General features: G+C 38.1%; 1 protein-coding gene across 6 annotated transcripts in view; it reads right to left on the bottom strand.

Annotated features, from left to right (window-relative positions):
* The window catches only part of LOC105465444 (ALMS1 centrosome and basal body associated protein), a 222,632-nt gene that overhangs the window by 194,116 nt on the left and 16,199 nt on the right, over window positions 1–12,317 (bottom strand). The window lies entirely within an intron of this gene.

Genomic DNA, 12,317 nt, shown 5'->3' with positions numbered 1-12,317 from the left:
AAGCAGACTTAAATAGAGTAATAACACAATCACTATGATTATACAACAAAAATAAACTAATATTTAGGCCATATTTCCCAGTTCATAAAGCCCTTTCACATATATGACATTTTGATTTCACAACCATTATACAAGCTATTATCCTTACTTAAAAATAAGGAAACAGGGACTTAAGGTTACTCAGTTAGGACACAATATACTTTTGCATAAACCACAGCAGCTCCTTAACTTCCTTTACCCACAGAGGTAAAAGAAGCAAACAGAAACAAGCAAGTTGTCTATTTTTAAATCTTACTGGTTGAGACAGTTAAAACTCAACCCCAATAATAGGGATTGAAATCAACTCATAGCACAGGAAGTGGGAACAAAAGTCAGGATCATTTTGTGAAGTAAGGGTTTGGAGCAGCACTCTCCTACTAGTGAAAGAAGGCAATAAAAGTTGTGACCATAGCCTAAGGCTGAAGGAACACAAATGGACAGATTACAGGCAATAAAACAAAAATGACCTGGTCAAGCCACCCACTGGTTCAGGGATTGGTTCTTGAGATTTTTCCCAATATCCCTGAAGAATAAGAACCCAGAGTTTCCAATATAAGATTTCCTTCTAAAGAAGCAGCCATAAGGGACAAAGCAGAAACAACCACAAAAGCGCGCAGGTAGAGAAGAATGCACACAAAGAGAAAACAAAATAACCCTCTTACTAAAAATTAGATTACAAACTATACTTCCAAAGGACTTTAAAATAGTATCTCAGATCCTCCAAGAGATAAAGAAAGATACAAGGTGCGCAGTGGCTTACACTGTAATCCCAGCACTTTGGGAGGCCGAGGCAGGAGGATCACCTGAGATCAGGAGTTCCAGACCAGCCTGGCCAACACGGCAAAACCCCATCTCTACTAAAAGTACAAAAATTAGCCAGGCGTGATGGCATGCACCTGTAAAAGGGAAAATTAAAACATTCACAGATAAACAAAAGCTGAGAGAGTTCATTACCACTAGACCTCACCTGGAAGAAATGCTAATGGCAGTCCTTCAAGTTGAAATTAAAGGATGCTAGATAGTAACTTTAATCATAGGAAAATATAAAGTTATCTGGTAAAAGTAAATATATGGGCAAATATAAAAACATATTATTTTAATTCTGGTGAGTAACTCCACCTTAATTTTTTTATAGGATTTAAAAGACAAAACATAAAAATTAACTATAAATCTACATGCTATGATTTGAGTATCTGTCCCCTCTAAAACTCATGTTAAAACTTAATCCACAACATGGCAGTATTGAGGGGTGGAACCTTTCAGAGGTGATTGGGTCATGAGGGATCTGGGCTCTCATGAACGAATTAATCATGAGGGCAGATTTGAACAGCTCAATGACTTGATGGATTAATGGATTAATGGCTTATCATGAGAGTGGACTGGTAGCTTTATACGAAGAGAAAGAAAGACCTGAGCTAGCATGGCCAACCCCCTCACCATGTGCCCTGCACCACCTCAGGATTCTGCAGAGTCCCCACCAGCAAGAAGGCCCTCATCAGGCCCTCACCCTTGACCTTGGATTTCTCAGCCTCCATAACTTTTTAAAATAAACTACCCAGTTTCAAGTATTGTCATAAGCAAGAGAAAACAAACTAAGAAAGTATGTTAATGATTAAACAAAATATAAACATGTTACTTGTGACACTAGTAAAATGTTGTTAACAGGGTACTAATACTTTGGCCGAGTACAAGCTCATGCCTGTAATCCAGCACTTTGGGAGGCAAGGCAAGTAGATCAGGAGTTTGAGACCAGCCTGGCCAACAATGGCGAAACCCCATCTCTGCTAAAAATGTAAACATTAGTCAGGCATGGTGGCCTGACTACTTGGAAGACTACAAGTCCCAGCTACTTGGAAGACTAAGGCAGGAGAATCACTTGAACTTGGGAGGTGGAGGTTGGGGGGCAAAGCTATAAAGGACTAGAGTTTTTATATGTGATTGAAGTGAAGTTGTTACTAGTTTAAACAGGTTGTTATCCTCCTAAGTTTTATGATATTCTCATGGTAACGACAAAGAAAATAGCTATAGAATATACACAAAAGGAAATAAGAGAATCAAAATATATCCCTACCAAAAAAATTGACTAAACACAAAGAAAGGTAGAAGGGGAGGAAATGAAAAACAAGCTATGAAAGGACAAAGAAATTACCAAAAAAAAAAAAAAAAAATCCATAGGATTAAAAAACAGGACCCAACTATATGCTGCCCTTTAAAAGACACTTTGGAACTAAAGACACACACAGCCTCTAAGTAAAAAGATTCAAAAAGATATTCCATGCAAATGGTAACCAAAAGAGAGCAGTGGTGGCTATACTAATATCAGACAAAATAAATTTTTAAAGAAAACTGATACTATAGACAAAGAAGAACATTATGGGGTCAATGCACAAATAAGATAGAGTAATTATATATGTATCAAACATTGGAGCTTCTAAATACTTAAAGCAAACATTGATAAAATTGAAGGGAGCTCTCCAAAAACAGTGACAGACTTCAATAACCAACTTTCCATGATGGATAGAACAATGAGATCAATAAGGAAAGAAAAGACCTGAACAGCACTACAGACCAATTGGACCTAACATACATATACAGAACATTCCACCCAACAACAGCACAATATACATTCTTCTCAAGTGCACATGAAATATTCCCCAGGATATGCCACATGTTAGGCCACAAAGTATTAGGTATCTTTTCTGATCACAACAGAATGAAACTAGAAGGTAGCTGCAGAAAGAAAAGTGGAAAATCAAGAAATTTGTAGAAATTAAACAACAAACTCTTAAAAAGACAACGGGTCAAGGAAGAAGTAACAAAGGAAGTAAGAAAATACATTACGACAAAAATGAAAGCACAAAATGCCAAAGCTTATGGAATGTAGCAAAAGTAGGACTAAGAAGGTAATCTACAGTTGTAAATGTCTATATTAAAAAAAAAAATTCATGTAAACAATCTAACATTACACCTTGAAGAACTAGAAAAAGAAACTAAACCCAAAGTGATTAGAAGGAAAAAAATAAAAAAGATTAGAGCAGAGATAAAGAAAAGAGAATAGAAAAACAGTAGGAAAAAATCAAGAAAACCAATAGTTATTTGAAAATATCAACAAAACTGACAAACCTTTAGCTAGACTGACTAAGAAAAAGAAATGCCTCAAATAACTAAAATCAGAAATGAAAGAGGTGACGACATGACAACCAATGCCATAGAAATAAAAAGGATTATAGGAGAATACTATGAACAACTGTACTCCAACTAATTGGACAGCCTAGAAGAAACAGATCAATTCCTAGAAACATACAGCCTACCAAGATTGAGTAACATGAAAAATAAGAAAATCTCAACAGACCAGTAACAAGGAAATTGAATCAATAATCCAAAACCTCCCAACAAAGAAAAGCCCATGGCCGCGCGCAGTGGCTCACACCTGTAATCCAGTACTTTGGAAGGCCAAGGCAGGAGAAACGCTTGAGCTCAGGAGTTAGAAACCAGCCTGGGCAACATGGTGAGATCCCGTCTCTGCTAAAGATACAAAGAAAATAGCTGGACATGGTGGTGCTTGCCTGTGGTACCAGCTACTTAGGAGGCTGAGGTGGGAGGATTGCTTGAGCCTGGAGGGCAGAGGTTGCAGTGAGCTAAGATTGCAACACTGCACTCCAGCCTGGGTGACAAAGAAAGACCCTGTCTCAAAAAAAAAAAAAAAAAAAAAAAAAAAAAAAAAAGCCCAGGACAAGAAAGCTAGCTTCACTGGAGAATTCTACCATACATTTAAAGAAGAATTAACACCAATCCTCCTGAAACAATCCCAAAAAATTGCAGAGGAGGGAACACTTCCGAATCATTCTATGAGGTCAGCATTACCCTAATATCAAAGTCAGACAAAGACATTAGAAGACTATAAACCAATATCCCTGATGAATATTGATGTAAAAATCCTCAACAAAATAGTACCAATAAGAATTCAGCATACATTAAAAGGATTACACACTATGACCAAGTAGAATTCTTGGAATACAAGGATGGTTCAACATACAAAAATTGATCAACGTAATACACCACATTAATGGAAGGACAAAACCACATGATCATTTCAAATGAAACAGAAATAGCACTTCACAAAATTCAACACCCTTTCATTATTTAAAAAAAAAAAAAGTCAACAGACTACAAACAGAAGAAAACTACCTCAACATAATAAAAGCTATATGTCCCACAGCTCATATCATACTCAATGGTGAAAAACCGAAAACTTTTCCTCTAAGATCAGAAACAAGACAAAGATGCTTGCTCTCACCCTTCTACTCAACACAGTATTGGAAATCCTACTAAAGCAATTAGGCAAGAAAAAGAAATATAAATTGAAAGGAAAAAAGTCCTATATACTGAAAACCCCCCACAAGACTCCAAAATCGACACTGTTAGAATAAACAGGCTGGGCACAGTGGCTCACGCCTGTAATCCCAGCACTTTGGGAGGCCAAAGTGGGTGGATCACTTGAGGTCAGGAGTTTGAGACCACCCTGACCAACAATGGCGAAACCCCATCTCTGCTAAAATACAAACATTAGCCAGGTGTGGCAGCGCACCTGTAGTCCTAGCTACTTGGGAAGCTGAGGCAGGAGAATCACTTGAACCCAGGAGGTGGAGGTTGCAGTGAGCAGGGATCGAGCCACCGCACTCCAGCCTGGGCAACAGAGTGAGACTCTGTCTCAAAAAAAAAAAAAAAAAAAAAAAAAAGAATAAACCCAGTAAAGTCGCAGGATACAAACTCAATATATGAAAATCAGTTGCACTTCTGTACACAAATAACTACTTATATGAAAAAGAAATCAAGAAAACCATCCCACTTATGATAGCACCAAAAAACAAAATAAAAAGACTTAGAAATAAATGTAACCAAGAAGGCAACAGATCTATCCACTGAAAACTGCAAAACTAATGAAAGAAATTAAGGACACAAATAAACAGAGATATTCCATGTTCATGGACTGAAATAATTAATAATGTTAAAATGTATGTACTAGCCAAAGCAACACAAAGTCAATGCAATCCTTATGAAAATTCCAATGGCATTTTTCACAAAAATAGAAAAAAAAATCTAAAATTCATATAGAACCACAAAAGACTCTAAAGAGCCAAAGTAATTCTGTAAGACAAAAACAAAGTTGGAGGAATTACACTTCCTGGTTTCAAATTATATTACAAAGTTATAGTAACCCAAACAGTGTGGTACTGGAATAAAAAACAGACATGTAAACCAGTGGAACAGAATAGAGAGAGAAAAATAAACCCAAGCATATATGATTCGCTAATTTCTGACAAGGGCACCAAGAAGACACAATAGGGAATAGAAGGTCTCTTCAAATAATGGTGCTGAGAAAATTAAATTTCCACATGCAAAAGAATGAAACTGGACCTTTACCTTACACCATCAGCAAAAATCAACTCAAAGTTGATTAAAGAACTCAACATGAAGACTTAAAACCATAAAACTCCCAGAAGAAAATATATGGGAAAAGCTCCTTGACATTTGTCTTGGCAATGTTTTTTTTTTTGGATATCACAACAAAAGCTCAGGCTACTAAAGCAAAAATAGGTAAATGGAACTAAATCAAGCTAAAGAGTTTCAAATCTAAGTAAACAACAAAATGAAAAGACAGTCTACTACAGATGAGGAGAAAATATCTGCAAACCATATAATATCTGATAAGGAGTCAATTTCCACAACATATAAAGAACTCGTGCAACTCAGTAGAAGAAAAACAAATAACCTAATTTTAGAATGGGCAAAGGACCTGAATAAACATTTCTCCAAAACAGAAAAAAAAGAAAAGAAAAATGGCCAACCAGTATAGGAAAAGATGCTCAACATTACTATCATCAGGGAAATGCAAATTAAAACCATAATGAAATATCATCTCACACTTGTTAGAATGGCTATTATTTAAAAAACAAAAAGATTCAAGAGATAAGTGTTGGCAAGGGTGTGGAAAAAAGAGAACCCTTGTACACGGTTGGTGGCAATGTAAACCAGTGCAGCAATTGCGGAAAACAGTGTAAAGTTTTCTAAAGTAATTAAAAATAGAATTACCACTGGGCATGCTGGCTCACGCCTTTAATCCCAACACTCTGGGAGGCCAACATGGGCGGATCACTTGAGGTCAGGAGTTTGAGACCAGCTTGGCCAACATGGCGAAACCCCGCCTCTATTAAAAATACAAAAATCAACCAGGCAGGGTAGTGCACAACTGTAACCCCTGCTACTCAGGAGGCTGAGACACAAGAATCACTTGAATTCGGGAGGCGGAGGTTGCAGTGAGTTGAGAACGCACCACTGCACTCCAGCCTGAGCAACAGAGCGAGATTCTGTCTTTTAAAAAAAAAAAAAAAAAAGAAAGAAAGAAAAGTACTACTGTATGACCTAGCAATTCCATTTCTGGGAAAAACCTAAAGAAAATGAAACCACCACCTCATACAGATACCTGCACTCCCGTGTTCACTGCGCATTACCACAATAGCTATGAACACAACTAAAGTATCCTTTGATGAATACACTATGAGATACACACACATACACTCACACTCACACACATACACACACACATACACACGGGGAGGGGAAGGGGAAAGGGGAGGAATATTATTCAACCTTAAAAAGGAAGGTGATCCTGCCATTTGTCACATGAATAAACCTGGAAGATAGAAAAATACTGCATGATCTCACTTATACATGAAATCTATTTTTTAGTCAAGTACAAAGAAGTAGAAGTGAGGAACAGGGGAAGAAATGGGGAGATGTAGGTCAGAGGATTCAAAGTTGCAGGTATGATGGACAAGCAAGTTTAGCAATTCAATGTAAAATATAAGCACTATAGTTAATAATATTGTATTATATTTAGGATTCTTGCTAAAAGGAATTTAGATGCTCTTGCAACCAAAAAAAGGGCAGCAACTATGTGAAATAATGAATATGTTAACTTGCTTGACTATGGCAACCATTTCACTAAGTATATGTATATCAAAACATCATGATGTATAAATATATACAATAAAGGAAAAAATAAACTAGAAATCAATAACAGAAAAATAGCTGGAAAATCCCAACATACTTAAGAGATTAAACAACGTATTTCTAAATAGCATGTGAGTCAAAGAAGAACTCTCAAAAGAAATTTTAAAATATTTTAACTAAATAAAAGTAAGAATACAACTTATCAAAATTCGTGATGCAGCAAAAGCAGTGCTTACTGGGAAATTTATAAGACTGAATGTATATATTAGGGAAAAAATCTGAAATCGATTATCAAAGCTTCCAACTTAGGAAACTAGAAAAAGAAGAAGAAATCATACCTAAAGTGAGGAGAAGAAAATAAATAAAAAGTAGAGCAGAAATCAATGAAATTGAGAACAGCAAACAAAGAGAAAATCAGTGAAAGCTTAAATGCTGGTTCTTTTGAAAAGATCAGTAAAATCAATAAACCTCTAGCCAGGCTAATAAAACAAGATAAAGGATGCAAATTATAAACATCAAAAATGAGGCCAGGCATGGTGGCTCACTCCTGTTATCCCAGCACTTTGGGAGGCCAGGGTGGGCAGATCACTTGAAGCCAGGAGTTCGAGACCAGCCTGGACAATGTGGTGAAACCCTAAATCTACTAAAAATGCAAAAATTAGCTGGTCATAGTGGCACACACCTGTAATCCCAGCCACTGAGGTGGATGAGGCACAAGAATCACTTGAACCCAGGAAGCAGAGGTTGCAGTGAGGGAGACTGCACCACTGCACTCCAGCCTGGGTGACACAGCAAGTCTGTCTCAAAAAAAAAAGAAAGAAAGAGAAGATATCACAACAGATCCCATGGACATTAAAAGGATAATAAAGGAACACTATAAACAACTCTATGCCCACAAATTTGATAGCCAAGATAAAATAAATAATTTCTTAAAAGAGACAATCTGGGCCAGGCGCAGTGGCTCACGCCTGTAATCCCAGCCCTTTGGGAGACCGAGACAGGCGGATCACGAGGTCAGGAGATTGAGACCATCCTGGCTAACACAGTGAAACCCCATCTCTACTAAAAATAGAAAAAATTAGCCGGGTGCGGTAGCGGGCGCCTATAGTCCCAGCTACACGGGAGGCTGAGGCAGGAGAATGGTGTGAACCGGGAGGGCAGAGCTTGCAGTGAGCTGAGATTGCGCCACTGCACTCCAGCCTGGGCAACAGAGCGAGACTCTGTCTCAATAAAAAAATAAATAAATAAATAAATAAATAAATAAAAAGAAAAGAGACAATCTGTCAAATCTGACACAAAAAATAGACAAAATGAATAGGCCTATATCTATTAAAAACACTGACTCATGAATTAATAGCCTTCTAAAACACAAAGCAGCAAACCCAGACAGGTTCACTGGTAATGTTACCAAACCCTGAAGGAGGAAATTGTACCAGTTCTCTAAAATCTCTCAGAAGACAGACTCAGAGAGAATACTTCTTAATCATTCTATGAGGTCTGTATTATCCTACTGCCAATACCAGACAAACACATTACAAAAAAAGAAAGCTACAGACCATTATCTCTCATGAACATCAACGTAAAAATTCTCAGCAAAATATTAGCAAATCAGATTTAACAATGTACAAAAGTACTGTACATTATGACCAAGTGGATTTATCCCACGTATGCAAACTTGATTTAACATTCAAAAATCAGTTAAGGCTGGGCACAGTGGCTCCCACCTGTAATTCCAGCACTTTGAGAGGCCAAAGTGAGCAGATCACTTGAGCTCAGGAGTTCGAGACCAGCCTGGGCAATAAAGTGAGACCCCCGTCTCTAAAAAAAATACAAAAATCAGCCTGGTGTGATGGCACATGCCTGTGGTCCCAGTTACTCAGGAGGCTGAAGTAGGAGGATGGCTTGAGCCTTGGAGGCAGAGGTTGCAATGAACCAAGATCGCACCACTGCACTTTAGCCTGGGTGACAAAGCCAGACCCTGTCTCAAAAAAAAAAAAAAAAATCAATTAATATAATCCATCACATTGACAAGCTTCAGAAGAAAAACTACATGATCATATAATAGATGCAGAAAAAACATTTGACAACCTCTTCACAATAAAAATTCTCATTAAAGTAGGAATACAGGAGAATATTCTCAACTTGATATAGAGTACCTATAAAAAATCCTACAACTAATATCATACCTAATGAAACTTGAAGCTTTCCCTCTAAGATCAAGAACAAGGCAAAGATTCCCTCTCTGATATGGTTTGGATATGTGTCCCTTCCAAATCTCATATTGAAATGTAATCCCCAGTGTTGGAGGTGGGATGTGGTACAAGGAGACTGGATCATGGGGGTAGATCCTTCGTGATTAGTTTAACACCATTCCCTTAGTGGTAAGTGAGCTCTCACACTAAGTTCACAGAAGACCTGGTTGTTTAAAAGAGTGGCACCTCCTCCCTTGCTCCCTGGCTTTTGCTCTCACCATGTGAGACGCCTGCCCCCACTTCACCTTCCACCATGATTATAAGCTCACCAGAAGCAGATGCTGGCACCAAGCTTCTCATACTCTGCAGAACCATGAGTCAATTAAACCTCGTTTCATTGTAACTTACCCAGCCTCAGGTATTTCTTTATAGCAACACAATGATGACCTAATACGCCCTCTCACTACTGTCCAACAGTGTATTGGAGGTCACAGCTAATGCAATAAGACAAGAAAAGGAAATAAAAGGTACACAGTTTCGGAAGGAGGAAATAAAACTCTCTGTTTGCAGATGACATGACTGTCAGTCCATATAGAAAATTCAGGCCAGGCACAGTGGCTCACGCCTGTAATCTCAGCACTTCGGGAGGCTGAGGAGGGCGGATCGCAAGGTCAGGAGTTTGAGACCAGACTGGCCAACATAGTGAAATCCCATCTCTACTAAAAATACAAAAAAAAAAACCAAAAAAAAAAATTACCCGGGCGTGGTGGCAGGCACCTGTAATCCCAGCTACTCAGGAGGCTGAAGCAGGAGAATCACTTGAACCTGGGAGGCGGAGGTTGCAGTAAGCCGAGATCGCATCACTGCACTCCAGCCCGGGTGACAGTGCGAGACTCCATCTCAAAAAAAAAAAAAAGAAAATCCAAAAGAACTGACAAAACTTTCCTGGAACTAATAAGTAAAACTAGCAAAATTGCAGAATATAGGTTAATATATAAAAGTCAATCACTTCCTATATACCAGCAATGACGTGGAATTTGAAGTTAAAAGTACAATACCATTTACGTCAACAACCCAAGAAATGAAATATTTAGGTATAAATCTAACTTAATATATGTAAGATCTGTATGAGGAAAACTATAAAACTTGATGAATGAAATCAAAGAACTAAATAAATGAGAAGGTATTTCAACTTCATGAAATACTCAATATTGTCAAGATGTCAGTTCTTCCCAACTTGATCTATTAAAGATCAATGCAATCCCAATCAAAATCCCAGCAATATTTAATACACATCAATGAATTCAATCTAAAGTTTATATGGAGAGGCAAAAGACTCCGAATTGGAGGACTGACACTACCCAACTTCAAGACTTACCATAAAGCTACAGTAATAAAGACAGCGTGTATCAGCGAAATAGAGACACACTGATCAATAAAACAGAATTGAAAGCCCAGAAATAGACCCATATAAATGTATTCAATAGATTTTTTGATTAAAAAAATAAACAAAAGGCAATACAATGGAGAAAGTCTTCTCAATAAATGGTGCTGGAACAACTGGACATTTACATGCAAAACAATGAACCCCGACACAGACCTGACATCCTTCACACAAAAAAATTAACTCAATTCAAAGTGCAAAAGTATAAAAAGACCTAAATGCAAAGTGCAAAAGTATAAAACTCCTACAAGATAACATAGGAGAAAATCTAGATGTCCTTGGGTTTGGTGATGGCTTTTTGGATATAATACTAAAGGCATATAATCTATGAAAGAAATAATTGATAATCTGGACTTAATTAAAAACTTATTCTGCTTTGTGAAAAACACTGTCAAAAGAATAAAAAGACAAGCTATAGACACCTCTCTGATTCAGGATGTTTACAGTGAGGGAGACTATGGGGAGGGGCAGGGCACAGATGGGAACTCTCTGTATTGCCCAGTCAATGTGGCTGTGAACCTAAAACTGCTCTAAAAGATAAAGTCTGTTTAAAAGCAAAACCACACGCCTGTAATCCCAGCACTCTGGGAGGCCGAGGCAGGTGGATCACCTGAGGTCAGGAGTTCGAGACCAGCCTAACATGGTAAAACCCCATCTCTACCAAATACAAGAAAAAAAAAATTAGCTGAGCATGGTGGCACATGCCTGTATTCCCAGCTACTTAGGAGGCTGAGGCAGGAGAATCACTTGAATCCATGAGGCAGAGGTTGCAGTGAGCCAAGATAATGCCACTGCACTCCAGCCTGGGCAACAAGAGTGAAATACCATCTTAAAAAACAAAAAAAGAAAACAAAAAAACCAGAGGTCTGGTGAAGCATATAAAGAGCTTTGAAGTAATCTAATCATTCCCATCCCCATCTCTCTCTCTCTCTCTCTCTCTCTCTCTCTCACACACACACACACACACACACACACACACACACACACACAAAAGCTGAACAAACTAAAAAAATCAAAACTCTTCTTATATCCATCAGAGAACTGAGATGAAGGACAAACTATTGTTTCAAAAGTTGGAGAGAGATATACACAGAGAATCACAACTTACCAGAGCAGAAACACAAGAACAGAAACCATTGTGGGAACTAACTAGTACTAGGGAAGAAAAAACTAGTATAATTGACAAATTGCTGGAGGTGCAATGCAGACTTTGAGAATCAAAAGCTGCAGGGAAACCAGTCTTACGAAGGGCCTCCATACTTCTGTAAGTTTTATCTCCACAACCCCTAGCATGTTACCACAGTTAAGATGACAGAAAAATACCTACTCCCCAGTTAGGGGGAGGGGGTTGGGGGATACCCATTTTGAATATTCCCAGAGTAGTTTGTTCTTCTTAGAAAACTTGCCCTCAAACTGTTTTACTAGAGCCTAACTAACTAGAGTTTTACAGACTAACTGACCTTAGGGAAAGGAAATACCCAGCTTCAGCCCACTGTAACTTTTGAGGAAGTGGAAGGGAAATAACCAACTCAAGCCCACTGGATCCTTCAACATGGGAGCAGAGAAATAACCAACTCCAGCCCCTTCTAGCCTTCCTGTCTCACCTGTGAGTGGGGGATGAGAAACAT

This window comes from Macaca nemestrina, chromosome 13 (assembly GCF_043159975.1).
Source record: "Macaca nemestrina isolate mMacNem1 chromosome 13, mMacNem.hap1, whole genome shotgun sequence".
Lineage (NCBI taxonomy): Eukaryota > Metazoa > Chordata > Mammalia > Primates > Cercopithecidae > Macaca > Macaca nemestrina.
This window is presented reverse-complemented; position numbering and strand designations above follow the sequence as displayed.